The 7,774-nt window shown below is 29.4% G+C and overlaps 1 long non-coding RNA gene across 1 annotated transcript; it reads left to right on the top strand.

Annotated features, from left to right (window-relative positions):
• The first annotated feature begins 1,091 nt into the window (after positions 1-1,091).
• On the top strand, positions 1,092-4,573 carry LOC141701020 (uncharacterized). The gene is made up of 4 exons (XR_012566632.1): positions 1,092-1,217; positions 1,317-1,412; positions 3,656-3,819; positions 4,443-4,573. It is a non-coding gene; the product is annotated as an uncharacterized LOC141701020 (long non-coding RNA).
• Positions 4,574-7,774: the final 3,201 nt, after the last annotated feature.

Below are 7,774 nucleotides of genomic sequence, written 5' to 3'. Positions count from 1 at the left end.
AATTTAGAAGTGAATACTAGTTAGCTATACTAGTCAAACTCATGTTTGACTGTTAAAATGGCAAACCAAATAAAATTATTGTGCTATGAAATTTTGGTTATATCACTAATTTATATATCTATTGACATCCATACGGTTGGATCGTTGAGAAGTATTTTTAAAATAATCGAAACACAAATTCAGAAGTAAACACTAGTTAGTTGTACCAGTAAAACTCATGCTTGACTGTTAAAATGGCAAACCAAATAAAATTATTTAGATATGAAATTTTGGTTATATCACTAATATATATATCTATTGACATTCATACCGTTGGATCGTTGAGAAATATTTTTAAAATAATCGAAACATAAATTCAGAAGTAGACACTAGTAAGTTGTACTAGTCAAACTCATCCTTGACTGTTAAAATGGCAAACCAAATAAAATTATTTTGATATGAAATTTTGGTTATATGACTAATATATATATATATATATCTATTGACATCCATACAGTTGGATCGTTGTGAAATATTTTTAAAATAATCGAAACATAAATTCAGAAGTAAACACTAGTTAGATGTACTAGTCAAACTCATGTTTGACTGTTAAAATGGTAAACTAAATAAAATTATTGTGATATGAAATTTTGGTTATATCACTAATATATATATCTATTGACATCCATATGGTTGGATCGTTGATAAATATTTTTAAAATAATCGAAACATAAATTCAGAAGTAAACACTAGTTAGGTGTACTAGTCAAACTCATGCTTGACTGTTAAAATGGCATACCAAATAAAATAATTTTGATATGAAATTTTGGTTATATCACTAATATATGTCTCTATTGACATCCATACGGTTGGATCGTGAAAAAGTATTTTTAAAATAATCGAAATACCAATTTAGGATTAAACATCAGTTACCTGTACTGGTCAAACTGATATTTGAGTGTTAAAATTATTCAGCAATTTATAATAATTGAAAATATAAAAAAATGAAAATTATTTTATTGAAGATATATATATATATATATGTAAATATAATTTAAGTTTATAATTTAATATATATTATAAAAGATTTTTTTAGAACATATCTCTTTTCCCTATGTATCAATCTCTCCCCACTCTGTCTCTCTCTAACATTTTCTCTGCCACCGCAAAACCCTAGCTCACTCAATTCTCTCAGATCTACACACATGGTTCGATTATTCTATACACACAACTATTTGGTATATAAATCTTATCTTCAATTTCATCCTAGAGTTCTAAGATTTTGATATCAATTTTAATTCGCGAGCTTATATATATGTATATGTGTGTATATGCAGGATGGGCGAGAACAAGGACATCGACGCGTACCAAGAGGAGCATGAGAAAGCTCCTGACTTTGTCGCCGCCAAAACTAACGGCGAGTCCGTTAAAAAGTAAGAATTTCAATTGTACGTTTGATTTGAATTTGATTTGAGTTGTTTGTGTGATTGAAATTATGTATATTATGTGTTGTCTATAATTTTGAAAGTTTGATTAGAGAATTTCGAGCTTTTGAGTGTCGGTTAGTTTGTGTAATTTGATTGATAGCTAGCTTATTTCCCCTGCTACGACGGTGAGAACCAGAAAATATTAGTGAGCATAGGCACATGGCTGATCTACTGTTATTCAATTCTCAGACAAACTTCAAATGGAGTAGGATATGATTTATACCAATGAATCAAGTTTTGGTTTCTTCCTAGACTGCTGTTGTGTTTGATCAGTATATGAATCGTACATTATTCTCGAATTTTTGAACTTATATAATTAGTTAGAATTATTTTAGTGTAAAATGTCCAACGATACTAAATTGGAGTATCAAGTATTAAGTGCACTTTTATGATTTTACTTATTTGTTTACAATGTTTTAAGAGTTTTATATAAACTATTGAAATCTTATTTATTAAGGGGAGAGGATTACTGTGAATTGATATTTATTGGATAAATTTGATAATTTATTTGTGACTCCACAGATTCTTTAGGGAGATAGGTAATTTATCACTTGTTTAAATCTTCCCCAAACTTGTCCTAAATCATGGTTGTTAAAGAATAACCTGTATCCACTATAATGAACACGGATAAAGCTGAAAATATTCTCATCTTAATAAAGTTATGATACTTGAACTATACCATGATCCTAATATGTATCATTATGGGTGCATTCTGCTTACAAATTTAATACAGCTTGCCAACGTTTTGGGGGAAAATGGAGATAGATATAAAAGCCTTTATCACTACATAATTTTTATTATTTGACACTTGAGGTACCTTTAGGTTCATGTTCTAGGTGCATCATAGTAGGCTTAAAGCATCTTAGTGCCAACTCTTTTATGTTATTACAGTTATCTCTTTAGATAGACCTTGTTGTAAAATCATAAATTTACAATTAATATTTGATACTCTCCTGCAAAGTATTATAAGCCTCTGCATTTTAATCATCGTATTTTACTTGCCTGTTAATAAACAGTTCTTGATAACCAGAAATGGTAAATTTAATCTCAATATCCCTGGAATGTTTAGTTTCCTGCAAGATGTTTTTTTTTCTTTTTTACTAAGTAGGTAGTTTTGTTTTTGTTATAGAAACCTATTATTTTATAATTGATTGTGATCATTAACTTGTATTATCTATTCTAGTTATATTATCTTTAGTTAATATAAGTATATAATATTGCCCCATGTTTTGTGTTCAATAAATACTGAGTGTACATGTAAAAGAAAATGATCTTGCATTTTTCAATACATAATGACCAAGATGTCATAAATAACGATGTTACTAGAATAATCCAGATAAGATAGAGTTCATCCACCTGAAGATGCAATTGTCACAATGTGTGGACATGTTTTCTGCTACCAGTGTGTATCAGAATTCGTAAGGGGAGAGTAACATCAAGCTGTAAACAGCATTTTTTTATTTTGTTATAAATGTGAAAGTAGACTAGTAGCACAAAGTGACTCAGTCTTTAGGATTTAACTTTCTAGAGCATGAAAATGTGGGCATATGCGTTTTCATATGATCTAATTTGCGTGCAACTTTATAGTAGAGATGTTTAGATATACTATTTAGCGTAGGACCACCTTGCCTGTTCGTAGTGCGAGAGTTGCTGAGATCAGGTATTACAGGAGTTAAAGCTTATAGAGCATGGTAGTCATGTCATGCCTTTTATTTGGATGCAGACTTGAGGACCAGCTCTTATGTTGATCATAGAAAAGCCTGGCATGGATCGGTCCCATATAAGGCTGCATCCAAATCCTGATCATTTTTCCTCTCTCACCAATAGCTGGCTAGCTGCATTCACTGCGGTTGTATTAATATTGTTAATTTTGTTCTTGATACTATATTTTGTTTTAAATCAATTCTATTAGCTACATCTTTTGACAGTGAGAGAATTACTTGATTTAGGGAGTAGGGAAGACTTATTAAAAAACTTATTTTAGTTACCTCTTGGAATGACTTGTTAAGGTGAGCAAGTTCAGAATAGGAGATGTGTGTCAAAAACAATTTAAATATTTACCTCAAGTTCATGTAGCTACACTTCTTGTGAAGCCTCTATGTAAGACAGTGTGCTGAGTTACATTTTATCAGCAACATATGTCTATTTTATGCCAACAATTTAAACTTCTGAACTCTCTGTTGATGCAGTTGGATGCTACAACTCATGTGATTCTTTTGGATCTTTTTGGTGGAATCCAACTACTGAAGATCAGGCTATTGACAGAGCTCACTGAATAGGACAGAATCATCTAGTCACTGTATCGCGGCTCATTATTCGGGATACTGTTGAAGATAGAATATTGGCTCTTTAGGTATTTTCCTAAATTTGTTTATGTATAAAGTTTCCTGTGCTAAATATATGTCCTGCTTTTTTAGTGAAGTAGTTGAGTCAATTATGGACCCTGTAGTATATTCTCTTTGTACACTGTATGTCAATAATTTATTATAAGTTCACTCGCTCTGAATCACATGTTTATAATAATGATACCCTGCTTGTATGAACTTGGTGAGAACTGAAGTGCTTTCGAAATGTGTATTTAATTTTCAAATAGTCTGGTAAAAGGCTAGTTTGACAGAAATATATAGTTAAATAGTTCAAGGTTTAATTTTATAGTATTAAACATTTAGGGTCAAAAGATATATTTGTGTGTTTGTGTGGTTTTTAATTCTCTGCATATTGCAGTATTTAATAGATTGACCCAATTATAAATGGTTCTCATACATGAACATGATTTCCATACTTATTTAGTCATGATACAAGATTTATTATTTTTTTAACTTAACTTTATGGTTTTTTCTGTATTTGTATAAACTGTAGTTTACAGAAAGGCAGATGACATATTTTTGTCACTACTGTGTTAGATTTGTGTCTAGCAATAGAATGTTGTCATTTATTATTTCTCATGTTCTAAGTGTGTGTTCTTTCGGTGCACAGGTCAATTGCCACCGATTTCAGGTTTCGATTGCATGACAAGTTCATCAGCTATATTTGAATTAGACAATAATAGTCAACCAGATATTTCCCTGGGAGCCTAATTTAAGAGCATGGCATTCATGTTACCCGAATATATGTTACTTATAAGTTACACTTAAAGAATGTAATTATATAATGTATTTGATTTAGAATTATTGATAAAACTTAATACAATGATAATTGTGTATTTTGCTTTAATAAATGTTGATTGTCTTTTGCCAGATTTAGGGTTTGTTTTGAGTTTGCGATTGGATAAGATTTTGGCAGTACTGAAAAATTAGGATTGGGATATTCTACAAAAATAAACTTACGACGATTGTTCTTACAACCATTACGTCATAATGTATCCATTTTCATATTTAAAAATATATTTTTTTGAATTTTCATTTCCCAGCTTGTAGGCCCCACGTTCTAAAACGTGACATTTTTTCTGTCGGAAATTTCTAACTTACGAGGCATTTTTCCGTCATACTATTATGTTTTATCTCATTAAAAATGGGTCCCATAAAGTAATATTCAACATTTTTTCCGTCGTAAGTACATAACTTACGACGTTATTGTTCGTCATATTGTGGTATATTACGACGATAAATTACGTCGTAAGTAGATTTATTATTTTATTGAGTATGTGGGTCCCTACTTCCTAACTTGCGACGCAATTTTATCGTTTGACGAAAAAATGAACTTACTACTCGACCAAAAACGATGATTTTTTTCCGTCGTAAATGTCTCAATTACGACGATTTCAGTTCAAAAAAAACGTCGTAAATGGCCGGATTTATTGTAGTGATTACTTCTTCTGTAATTGTACAAGTACAAATGATTAGGAAAAACTTCTATTTATAGTACAGTTTTATCAACTATAATAAGAAAACTTAATAGGTAAGTTTTCTTAGTCAGGTTAACAAAATCTTGATTTGCGTGACAAGCTTCCAATATTAGACTAAGTCTTTCTTGATATGTATCGCGAGTCTTCCTTAGTAAGATTTGACAATCATTATTATAACAATGTCGATTACTAAAATTTATTATTAACTTTTCAAATATAACTATTTTTACATAAAAATAGTGTGTGAATATTATACATGCAATGTTTGAGCATTATGTATTAGCATTACTAAGGGTCTCAGGTAGGGGATAGGAGCATCATCTTGTTCATTTTATTATATTAAAGATTAAAAATTGATCATACCTTTATGAAATAATAAAGTTTCCTTTAATATAAAAAGGTTTAATTATAGATTATGATGTATTTTCAGTTCCAGAAAATTATCCTGTTGTAATAAAGTCGAGATGACGGAATCCATAAAAAGTCAAGTTCCAAATTTTCCATGAATAGCTTGGTCTGTCAACTTGTTTAATTGGTAATTAAGTTTGTAAGATGTTAGCACTAGTACACATAGTACTGTTGGTGTTATTTAAACTTATTTGATAATTAATGTGAATGTCATATTTTTTTAAATCGATTATTTACAATGTTAAACATATTCGTGAGTATATGCTCTTACATATATACTAAACACCTATATGTATGAAGTATTACTTTAAAACATTTTATAATGCGATGAGCATCAAGACTAATGTTATGAAACCATTCAGTAGAATTCATGTCAACCGGTGTTCATAAAAATTAATCTATGTTTACTATCGCTATTTAAAAAATCGGTGATTAATTGTTTACTATCGGTATTTAAAAAATCGGTGATTAATTTAAATTAATCACCAACTAATCAGTTTACGCTATGCGAAAATAAGCTGAAAATTCATTTTTCTCGAAAAAAACTTTCAAAAGTCGACTAAGACGATAGAGAATCAGGCTGAATCGTTAAAATCAGTCATTGCTAGTAAAAAAAAATTAATAAACATATTCAGGTTGTACAATATATGAATATCTTATTCCCAAGCCATTGTATACTCTTTTTCTTATCCTTTACTCACATGTCCAGGCTTTCATGGGTTTTCACCGCTAAAAGCCTAAATCTGTTATTTTCCTTTATTTTTTATCTTATTTTTCAATAATATTCCTCCACGAGTAAGGATTTATATCTTTTTAAATTATCTATTTTGTTAAATAAATCTTTTCACTAGTGAGTTGTTCCCAATTTTGTTTCGTTTTGTTCTTCTCGTTTTTTAAGCTTCTTAATTTAGCAGAAACAATTAGAGGTGAGAATTTGGGGTGTTTTTGTCTGATTTCATGTCCAAACTATTAGATTTGCAGAATTTTCAAGATTTTGATTTGGTCATAAAAGTGTTTATAGGATCACATTTAAGGTCGATGGCTCAAACTGAATATTTTGAATCGAGTTAATATCTTATATTTGTTCAACTAGATTGTTTATAAAACTTATATATAACTTTTTCCTACTCAATTATTCCTTCCCAAAAAAGGTTGTACAACATACCTTTGTATGAATTAATTACCTTTTGTGGTGTTATGCATGAAGCAGTCATAAAAATTGGATCTCGTTTTGCTAGTGCTCATAATTTTAGTATAGTAAAAATGTGTAAATTGTTTTCTTTCTTTTTTACCTTTAATTTTTATGAATTTTATTAAACAGATATCCAAGTCTATAATTTCTATAATAAAAATAATTGCTATATATTTTTTTTTTAAAATTAGTTTCCGATTAAACATCACAATTAATCCCAATTACCGATTGATTCATGTCCGGTATCTCTACCAATTAACTCCGAATTCTGTTTTTTATAACACGGTTTATAAGAAATGTTACAAGGCCTTGGAGTTTTTAAAGGCCACAATATAAAACTTTTCTATTAGTGCGGCCTAAATTCACATTTCTCAAATATTTTTTAACATCCAATTGTAAGGATGTTAATATTAAGTCAAAATATAATTGTAGAATGAATTTCATTCAAATCCAAGTGTTTTAATATTGATTTTATAATGATTCAATTTTCTTTTGTAATATTAATGGTATAGATTGAACGATTATTTTTGTTATAAAGTGGCCGATCTAAATAACGAAATTATTCAAAAATGTGTATACTTAATAGTATTTATTATCAATCTTGTACGATAAAGATATTATTATATATATATTGAATATATAATTAATTCATAAGAACATTGCTAATTCTTAAATCACACAAGCATATAAGAATTAACAATTAAATTAGGAGAAGGGTTTGAGAAAACAAACAGAGATTGGATTTAATCTCGAGTCCAGAAAACTGTCTCCTTAAAGCAGTTTTGCCCCGCACCATCCGTTTTTAGCGACCTGCTTCCCAGGATAAAACGAGATACTAGTATAATCGATAGATCGAATATACTC

Source organism: Apium graveolens, unplaced genomic scaffold, assembly GCF_009905375.1.
Source record: "Apium graveolens cultivar Ventura unplaced genomic scaffold, ASM990537v1 ctg322, whole genome shotgun sequence".
Lineage (NCBI taxonomy): Eukaryota > Viridiplantae > Streptophyta > Magnoliopsida > Apiales > Apiaceae > Apium > Apium graveolens.
The sequence above is the reverse complement of the archived record's forward strand: the minus strand, read 5'-3'. Positions and strand labels throughout refer to the sequence as shown.